The sequence below is a fragment of the Phalaenopsis equestris genome, unplaced genomic scaffold (genome assembly GCF_001263595.1).
Source record: "Phalaenopsis equestris unplaced genomic scaffold, ASM126359v1 Scaffold000884, whole genome shotgun sequence".
In the NCBI taxonomy this organism is placed as follows: domain Eukaryota; kingdom Viridiplantae; phylum Streptophyta; class Magnoliopsida; order Asparagales; family Orchidaceae; genus Phalaenopsis; species Phalaenopsis equestris.
In genome coordinates, this window is record NW_018165324.1 from 6,530 (window position 1) to 17,539 (window position 11,010).

The following is an 11,010-nucleotide window of genomic DNA, read 5'->3' on the forward strand; positions in this document are numbered from 1 at the left end:
ATATATATATATATATATATATATATATATATGTTAAAAAATTAAATTCTTATTTTTCTTCAAGATCAAGTTTTTGATTTTTTTACAAAATAAGAAAATATAAGTGAAAAGTATCATCATAACTATTGTTATACTGTGCATAAGCATTAAGTATTCTGGGATCAAGTTTTTGGCGCCGTTGTTGGGGATTAAAATCTTCAAGTAGTGGTGTCAACTTCATAAATCCTTACATATACAAAATATCGGGATAAATAACCCATCCTATAAATACATTTAATGCTCAATGAACATTGATGTCTCAATTATCCCTACGAGTAGGGTAATTATCATTTATAATTTAATTTGAGGATTATGTGGGTGGAGACCCTTAGAGGAGCAAGTTAATGTTACTATGACACTTCGCCAATTTTTTAACCTGGGGTTGTAATGTGTTAAGGATGTTCAAATTTTATGTTCACTTTTCTAATTCTCATTTAACCAAATTTTATTTTGCCTAGGTCACTATTAAGCCCTTAAGATTTTGATAAATGTCTTAATTATTTTAAAAGGTTGAATCTTAAGTGGTGATGATTCATTTTTTTTTTAATTTTAAGTCATTTGAGCATCAAATAGGGGTGTTTAATTAGTGAGTTATCAACACCCAAAATCATACCCCTAAGTCTAGGATCATTTAATTGACTAGACTTCCAAATTTTAATAATTAAGGAGATTACAAATTTATCATTTAATTAATAAAACTAAGATCGGTTTCTACCAATTAATCCTCTTGTGTTTCAATCATACAAATATGTTGATTAGGATCACAGGTTACCCATTTTCCCTTTCTTGAATTAAGCCTAAATGTTAATTAAGGCTATATTTCCGAAATTACATCTTTGCCCCTAATGCTCTAATACCTCATAATTCATCAAATTTAATTCTCAAATTTAATTCAAATAATTTAATTCAAATAACTTTGGAATTTTCATTCCACCTCACTCATGGGTCAATTAAGACATCATAGGAGAAAATGTGATTTTTCAAATTTCAATTTAATTTATATATTTACTTATATGCAAAAATAGGATTTTTCAAAGAAAATTCCATAACTTCACCAAGATAAAGCTTAATAACTTGAAATTTTTACTGGAGATAAAATTAGGCCATAGAATTATTGTGATTAAATTTCATGATTTTTTTTAGTTTTATTTGAATTATTAAAATTATTTTAAGTTTTGGACATTTATTAATTATAAAATATTTTAAATGTGAAAAAATAAGTTTTATATTTTTATTAAATATATCTGAGATCAAGAAAGTTAGAGAAACAAATTTCACATTTTTTTACCTTTTCTTTGATTTGTTAGAATTATTTTAGTCAAAATCCATTTTTAGCCTTTAAAAATTATTTTAAGCTTCAAAATTTAATATCTTCACTTAGAAAATCGGGAAAAATATTTAATTGTTTCTTGATGCTTAGGAAATAATTTAGAACATTTCCATGAATTTCATTATTTTTGTGATTTTTATTATTTTTTAATTATTTAAATATTAAAAAGAGGCTTAAGAATGAAATTTTTATTTTAATTGCAACTTTATTTTTAAAAAATTCTTCTAACCACATAGAACTCCCAAAATCAATTTTTAAAATTTTTTTAGTTATATTTTGATTGTTAAAAATCATTTTAGTGTTAAAAATGACATTTAACTTATAAAATCATTTTGTGTTATCAAATGAGCTCCAAATATTTTAAAATTTTTATAGGGAGTTCTCCGAACTTCAAGTTACAGTGGAGATTAAAAACCAAGTCATTTAAATGTTTGTGTTTCCCAAAATTAATTTTCTTTGCATTTAGGGTTTGTGTAAATTTAGTGCATTCGTAATCACTTAGATCATGAAATATTTTTAAATGTTTCTCTAGCCATAATAAACCTTCTAAAATTATCTTGGAATTTTTTAAGCAACATGCTAATTATTATGATTAATTTATGCAAATAATAGACATAAACTAGAAAAATATGGATCTTTGTCTAGAGATCTCCTCTGACCTTGTAAAAATCAAAGGATATTTCTTAAGACAGAGGCAACAACATGCCAAAATTTCAAGCCATGGTGAAATGTCTACATGCATGGAGAATCAAAAGACTCAAAACAGTGTTTAATTAATTAAAAATAAAATATGCATTAAATAAACTTCAAATCATTTCCACATTGTTTTCCTCTCTTCACTAAACGCCAAGATATTTTTATTTTATTTTTGTGATTTTTTGACACCAAGATATGAATTTTTAAATTTAAGGAGCATTTTTTGATTTATTTAAATCCCTATTTTTCTATTTAAACGTGCGCGCTGCCTCATCCTAGGCAGCTCCGAACGGCGATGCGGCGTGCTCCAATTCGTTGTGCTTTCCACCCTAGCATGCCATGCAGCTTGCGATTCACATATCAAGAGTTCATTCTGCTGGATCTCGTCCATTAAATGCGTGATCGAATGGCTCCCTGTCTTCGTTCCCAAATAGGCTGAGCCGAGAACCGTCCAAACTTAAACCTTAAGATCTCCCTCTATACTTAACCAAATCTCATGGGGTTTGTTCCCAGAGCTTCAACTACTCAAGATGAACTTATCTATATGGATTATCGGTATGAAATGCAGTAAATACGTATTGAGAGTGAAAATAGGCTCGAGAAAATAGGCTCGAAGAATTAGGGTTGGAGTTCAATACATTTGTCTGAGAGGGGAGGCCTCAATCAGATGGTTGTAATAGCTTTGATTGGTCCCAACGAACCTCAAGATGAAGCCTTGTGCCCTGGAGAATGGTCTAGGTATAAATTCGGCCAAGATCGATTTCAGGTGTTGATTGAAGTCTATACTAGTCTGTTTGAGAGGGGGCTTTTGTGGGGAATCAACTTCTTTCACTATGGGGAAGGTGTGCACAGTTAATTGAAGTTTGATTCACTATGGAGGTGTGGAGAGATATGTCCTTGTTTTTTGGCCAAAATTTAATCTCAAAATTGAGCTTCCACAGTGAAGCTCAGTGGGGGAAAGTGGTTGGCTTGAACTGAGGAGGACTTATGGAGTCTCTAAGGGCAGTTCGACAGAGTTTCCTTAAGAATATTTTAGCTATCCTTCATTGGCCATGGAGATGAGGTTTAAATAAAATTGTCTATTGTCTGAGGGTGTTTGTCATGGCCTCCATTTGGGTGCAATGTGAAGCTTAGGTGGAGGGAAAAGAAGCTCTATATTTAAAATGGGATGAGTTGGCCTCTAGGTTTGAATTGGGTTTAAACTTTTGAGGGTGGCTCACAATTTTTGAGGGTGGCTCACATTTTTTGGTGTTTTCTGGCCACTAGGCTGGCCGGCAAGGCCAGGGGAGGTGGCCAGAAAGTCAGATGAGCCAGGGGGAGTCTTAATTATGATGTACCCCCAAGGGTTAGTGATGATGAGGGAGAGTTTGTAAGTTGGGTCCAAAAATGGATTAAAATCCCTTAATTTGGGGATCTATTGGTCCATAACATGCTTTTATGGGTTTTGCATGGTTTATCCTAGACCCTAGGAGGAGTTTGGTGGTTGTGGAGTCATAAAGTTTGTGGCTTTAAGGTGGCTAGGCCAATTTTGGTGCATGGGTCCAAATGACCAAAGTTTAGGTTTGGGTTAGGCTAGCCATGAATTTTAGCACAATTTATTGATCAACGTTGTTTATTGTTTATATGATTGTAATGAACATTTTTGGTGAAGGATTGAAGTAATTTTGAGTTCAATTGGAAGCTCAATTTGAAGGATTTTGAGATTTTGGTCAATTTGGGCATGTTGGACTGAACTTGGGCTTAGGTTTAGCTGGGCTTGAAATTTGGCTCAATTTAATGGTCCACATGATCAAGGGAGATGCTATGAAGATTTTTCATGAAGAAAAAGAGTCGAAATTTTGGGACTAAGGCAATCAATTTGGTGGAATTTTGAGACATGACCAATATAGTGAAATTTAGGGATTTTTTGGCTTTGGGTTGAAATTAAATGAAATTGAGGCTTCACTAAGGCCAATTGAAGGTCAATTTTGATGCACTAAATTAAATGAAATTGAGGCTTCACTAAGGCCAATTGAAGGTCAATTTTGATGTGTAGGAGTGTTATAAAGAGTTTAAGATTCAAATTGAGGCCAATTGAGTAGGCTAGAGGGTTCAATTTGGTGGAACCAAGTCATAAAGCCAAATTTGGGGTTTTGACTTAGAACAAAATTGGGCTCAAAGAATGGGCTAATTGAGCTTGGATTTGGTTTATATTGGTCATATATAAGGTGAATTTGAGTTTAGAATTAAAATTGGAGGAAATTGGTACCAAATTGATGGACATTTGAAGTGAATTTAGGGAAATTGGGCCTTTAAAGGCAAGTTGGGGGTTTTTATCAAAATGGTCCAATTGTTTTAATGACTCAAATTGACCAAATTGGGTCATGTGGTAGTTGAGAAAAATGAAATTGGGAATATTTGGAATGTTTTGGAAATTTTTTGGATTTTTGAAATTTTGGGCTAATGAGGGGCATTTTGGTAATTTGGCAATTTTGTGATTTGGCAATTTAGGGGCATTTTGGTAATTTGGCAATTTTGTGGTGATTTTGGGTAATTTGGATGTTTTCAAAAGGTTTGAAATGATTTTTGAATAAATTTGGGTATTTTGGGTAAGTTTGGGAATTTTTGGCCAAATTTAAGGTTTTGAGGGTACTTAGGTAATTTGGAAGAGTTTAGGGGCAAAAAGGCCAAGTTGGGTATTTTTGGTAGAATTGGGGTGCCAACCACCATAAATGAGCTATAGACCAAGGGAACCCCATTGGGGTCCTCTATGTACTGGACTTAGCTAAACCCTAGCCTAGGGTCAGAGGGTTTAGGGGACCATCTACATGAGTCTCCCAAAGGATTAAGGGATCAAAGTCAAGAAATTCTGGGTTTGTATTTGTGAGTGATTATGAGTGAGGTGAGTGAAAGTAAGTGCCTTAACTCTAGACAAACGCCCAGGGTTCTATAGGAACTCTCCTTGAGCTCCCTCATAATGACCCCATCTACTAAGTGCTAGAGGTTAGGACCACTATGTGGAACTTCAAGTTGAGTGAAAAGAAGTTTGGAATTTCTAATGGTGAGTGTTCCTTTTCTAGTTTACTAGAAATAGTCAACAGGAAAGTCCTATGGCTAGACCCTAAGCTACTAAAGAGGAAGAACTAGACCTCAACCAAAAGTGAGGTCAACAAAACTAGATCACCTAGGGTTAATCTTAAGGTCTGACCATCCTATGGGGGGACTCCCCTTGAGCTCCTTCATATTAACCTTACCTACTAAGTGCTAGAGGTCGGGACCAATATGTGGAACTTCAGGTTGAGCAAAGAAGAGTTTAGAATTTTTAATGGTGAGGGTTCCTTTTCTAGTCCTCTTGGAATAGTCAATAGGAAAGTCCTATGACTAGACTCTAGGCTACTAAAGAGGAAAAACTAGACTTCAACCAAAAATGAGGTTAACAAGAATATAAGAAATTAATAAAAAAAAATAAAGTCCTCAACAAGATTTTTGCGTCGTTTTCGGGGATTAAAATCTTCAAGTAGTCGTGTCAACTTCATGAAGCATAGCATATAAAAAAGTTGCATCAACCTTGGATTGATTAAAGTTAATTTGGGTTAAACTGAGTTAGATCAGGTTGGCCTTGAATTGGTTTAAGTTTATATGGGGTAACCTTAGTTAGGTCAAGTTGGCCCCGGATTGTCTTAAGTTGATTAAGTTAACCCTAGTTAGGTTGGGTTGACCCTGAATTGTTTAAAGTTAATTTAGGTTAACCCAAGTTAGGTCATGTTGTCCCTGGATTGTTTTAAGTTGATATGGGTTAAGCCGAGTTAGGTTGACTTGACCCAAGTTTGTTTTTAAGTTGATTAAGGTTAACCAAAGTTAGGTCGGGATGTACCAAGTTTAGTTAAAGTTGATTTCGATCAACCCGAGTTAAGTCAGGTTGATCTGAGTTTGTTTTATGTTGATTTGGGTTACCTGAGTTAAGTCGAGTTTGCCCCAGATTGTTTTAAGTTAATTTGGGTTAACCTGACTTAGGTCGAGTTGACCCGAGTTTGCTTTAATTTGATTTGGGTTAACCTGAGTAAGGTCAGGTTGTCCCAAGTTTAGTTAAAATTGATTTCGGTTAACCCAAGTTAGGTCTGATTGACCTGAGTTTGTTTTAAGTTGATTTGGGTTAACCTGAGTTGGTTAAATTTAATTTTTCAAGTCTTGGTTTGATTGTACTTGACTTAGGGTTTAGCAAAATCAAGTGTAATTTGTGTTAGACTTGAGATAGATTGTAGCTTTAAGGTTTAGTTAACTAAAGTCTAAATTAGGTTAGACTTGGGTGAGGTTTTTGGGGTTAGGGCTTGGATTAGGTTGGATTAGGCCTAAATTGGATTAAAACTAGACCGAACCTAGGGTTTGATTAAGTTGGGTCAGTGTTAGGCTAGACTTAAATCAAGTCTTGATTTAGTTGGTCTAAGTTAGTTTATACCTAAGATAGGTTTAAGACTTGAGTTAAATTAAGTTAGGTCTAGGTTGGGTTAGACCTAAATCAAGTCTTAATTTAGTTAGGTCTAAGTTAGGTTAGACCTAAGATAGGTTTAAAACTTGAGTTAAATTAAGTCAGTTCTAGATTGGGTTAGACCTAACATAAGTTAGAGTTAAAGTTTGAACTGCGCTAGGTCTAGGTTAGGTTAGACCTAAGCTAAATTCAGAGTTTGTTTGAGGTATGTTTAGATTGGGGCTAGACCTAAGTTGAAGTTGATGTCGCTTAGTTCGAGCTAGGTCTAAGTGGGTTCAGACCTAGGTTGAATTTAAGCTTGAGCTGAGTTAGGTTAGGTCTAATCTGGGTCAAACCTTGGTCTAATTTTAAGTCAGCTCATCAAGGAGTTATCATAATTGTGAGGTCAAATTATTAATGTCTTCATTATGAAGTGATCCTAAGGCCTTCTAAGTTAATTTTCATGTTTAAATTAGATTTAAGAGACAACTTGGGCTAAAATGCAAAATTTCCAATTTTGCAGATTTACCCCATCTTCTAATTTTATTTTTAATTTTTCAGAGGTGAAAGTGGCCATTTTAATGCTTAGGATTATAGCCCTAATTTTTTTTTAATATCCATTTTGATTTACATTTTTCTATTTTTTTTTCTTTTATTTTTTATAACTATTTTTCAAAATAATTATAAATATTATGGAAAATTAGTCATTTTAAGGTTAAGGAGGTCCCCTAACTTTGAAAAAATCAGAAAATATCTCTAATGACAGAGGGAAAAATCCCTCAAAATTTCATATTTTCATGTGTTATTTAATTAACTATTAAACTATATATAAGTAAATTATTTTCATTTTTTTATTATTTTCTCGTATTTTCACATAGTTCAAGGGTATTTTTATTTTATTTTTTGTGATTTTATTTCCAAAATTATGAATATTTAAATTTTGCAAATATTTTCTAGATTCAAATAATTAAGAAAATCTCGAATTATTTACTTAGACCACGTAGCGACATGTCTGCCTCGTACTTGTTGAACTCTCACATGGCGTCGCACGATTCGTTATGCATTACACATGAGTGCTGATGTGGCGTCGATCCATTGCCCTCCCCTCTGTGGTTTTGTCGTTTGGGTTGATCTCTGTTGTCTGGTTTGAATACATAAAAACGGATGACATCCATTCATCGTCCCCGCGAGACTGAAGATTGAGAATTGCCTGCAATCAAACCCTAAGATCTCGCTCTACACTTAACCAAATCGCATGAGCTTTGATCCTATAGCATCTTCTAAGTGAGGCGAACCTATATATACGGTTAAGTGGACAAGCATTGTTCATTTTCTTCATAAAAGATCAAAATGAGAGACATTTTCATAAATTAAAGTCATTACCTTATTCCAAGAGGTGACGCCTTGATTAGGCTCAAAAAAGACAAACGCCTTGAAGTCATGAAGCTTCCGCTTGCTTCAATTCACTCTGAAAATGGCTCTAGCTATGAGCTAGACCAAGTTGTGGCTCGAGTTAGTGTTGAGGTAGGTTAGGGAGTGTGGGAAGCTCAAATTTTCATTGGGGGTGAGGTCTTAGAACCCTGTGAAGCTAATGGGAGAGTTAGATTAGGGCTTTAAGGAAGTTGATGTCAATGTAGAAAAACAACCTAGATTTCAAAGGTGAATTTTGGGTTGTTTGGTTTTGGGAATGACTTAAGGATGGTGGGAATGAGCCGCTTGGGACAATGGAACTGTTTTTTGTGTTGGGAGCAAGGGGCTTAAGAGCCTGGCTAGGGAGTTGAGTGTGTGTATAAATTTCTCAGGTTTCCCTTCTTCGATAGCCATAGTAGGCCATGTAGGGAGCTCTGGTGTGCTTGGAAGAGTCTGGTGGTTCCTCAGAGGATGAGTAGAGGAATGAAAATGAGTTGGGTAGAGGTAAACATCCATTCTCCATTTTTTTCAGTTTTTGGCCATGGAGGCTCCATTTGGGAAGAAAATAGCATGCCCAAGGTGTGAGGGGATTGGAGGACCTTTTGGTGTGATGGTTGGGCTCAAAAATGGTTTAGCTTGAACCACCCATGAAGTGATTTGGGTGGGTTGGACTTAGGTTCCATGTGGTTGTCACCCTTGGTTAAAGGTACATGCCTTGTCTTTTAATGGTTGGATTAGGTCAAATTAGTTTATTTTATTCATTTGCGAAACCCATGTGTCACGGTGGGTCATTAGGGTCAAGAAGTGTGGGCTCAAGTCATGGGTCTTAGGGTTTGGGCTAAGGCCTCTCATGATGGGTTGGGCATAAGCTTAGGATTGGGCTTTTGTGATTAAGCTTGGCCCAAATGTCTTTAGTTTTTTTCCTAAAAGATTAGGTCTAATGGGCCCTGGTAATTAACCTAATCAAATAACTAGTTTAATTATGAGTTTTGCCTCTTCATGCAAATTTAATTCATAAGTGGTTTTAGGTCTTAATCACTTTGAATCAAGTTTGGTTTTATTTTGATGAGCTCAATTGTTCCATAATTGACTCAAGTTGACTTGGGCTCAATTGAATTTTGGAGATCCTTGGTGATTTCAATTTCTTAGGGTCGAGTTGATGTGTTTGGGGTCACCCAATTTTTGGTTTAATTAATCTTGGGAAAGCTTTAGGTGGGACCAAGGATTAATTTTCAAGAATCACTCCTCTCCCATTGAATTTTGGTGTTATGAGATTCTCAGAGCTTTTTAGGGTATGGTTGTAAGAACCCCTCATTGGCCTAGGCCTAGCCTCCTGTCTAATGAGCTTTCCCTAGGTAAATGAAGATCCCTAGAGTACTCAATGGGTCATTAGGGGAATTCCTCGGATTTTAAGCTCCATGGGTAATCTTGGGCATCTTCCATCTATTGGAAGCCAACTTAGACTCCCACTAGGTTAGGGCCTCAATCATCTCAACCAAGGGTTGAGGATTTGAGCTTAACCTTAGAAAACCCTAAATGAGCATAGAATTGGTTAGAAGTCCTATATGGATGAGTTCCATTTCTAGTCATCTAAAAATGTCACTAGGAGGTCCTAAGGCTAAATCATAGGTTCTTATAAAGAGAGAGAAGGTCCTCACAAAAGTGAGGTCAACATATGTGAGCTAGAAAGATCCATTGCATCAGTTCCCTTAGTGTAGGATCCCATGTCAACCGACATAACGAAGAAGTCGATTGTCCTACAAGTCTGACCAAACAAAGATTTGGCCAACCGATAGATAGTTCCACTCGACCAGCTACCCGAACCCATCGGAGTTTACCAAGCAAGCTTTGCCAATACAAGAATTCCAGGACGCAAGCAGCCGAGCGATGGGAAGAGCCAAGCTGGAGACTATTTATTTATTTTTTATTTACATGTGTATTTATTTTTTATAACTAAATTACTCTATAGCGGGCTTACTAAAACAAGACAAGCGGGTAATTATACTTCTTGTACCCCACATAGCCTACAAATAGGAGGGTCTAAACTCTAGAAACTTTATTCTCTCTCTCCCTCTCTCTCTCTCTCTCTCAAATTTGTTTGTTTCTCTTTTCCATTCAAAATATTTTGAGGAATTTTATAAGCAAATTATTCACAAATTTTGTATAGTTTCTTTCTATCATAATTTTTTTTCTTAAATTAATATCATAATTTGATAAATCTTATTCTTCTTATATGCAAAAATATATTTGTTTGATGTATGAGTACTTTCTTATAAGGAATAGCTTTAGTATGTCGATCAAAATATTTCCTTTTCATCTTTCTTTTTTGTAAGAACATTGAATGTCTCTCAATAAATCTTTGCTTCCAATAACTATTAGCAACGTCATGGTAAAATATAAGTCAACACAAAAACACATCTTTATATGACTAAATGTGTAAAAAGAGTAGGAAAATATGATATCTTAAGCCATTCAAATGTCTCCAGATGTTCATATATAAAGATATTATACATTAAAAAATTAAAAAAATTAAAAAAAGGTATGATACACCCTCACAAATTTTCTTTCGACCAAAATGAATATTTGAATTTCATATTTTAGAATTCTTTATTTTACTTCTAATTAATATGTTTACTTATTTGAAGACAAACCCACTAAAATTTAGGGGTGTAAATGAACCGAACACAAAAGAGACGAACCAAACACAAACAAACATAGCTCGTGTTTGTGTTTGGTTCGTTTGAAATTAAGTGTGTTTGAAATAGGCTCGTGTTTGAAATTGTTCGTGAAGGTATTGTTCATGTTCGGTTTAGGGCTGTCAAAACGGCTCGTTGTTCGTGAATAGCTCGTGTTCAGCTTGTTAAGAATCTCTTGTTCAGCTCGTTCGCTAAGCTAACGAGCCGAACACGAACAACACGAACAAATATTTGTTCATTCGTGTTCGACTCGTTTTGGCTTGAAAAACTACTAATCAATTATATATTTTTAAAAAATTTAATTGACTACAAGACTAGAAAATTTTAGATCCATTAAAAGTATTAATTAAGAAAATAGAATAAAATTTATTAGAGTAGATTCAAATGATACTTTA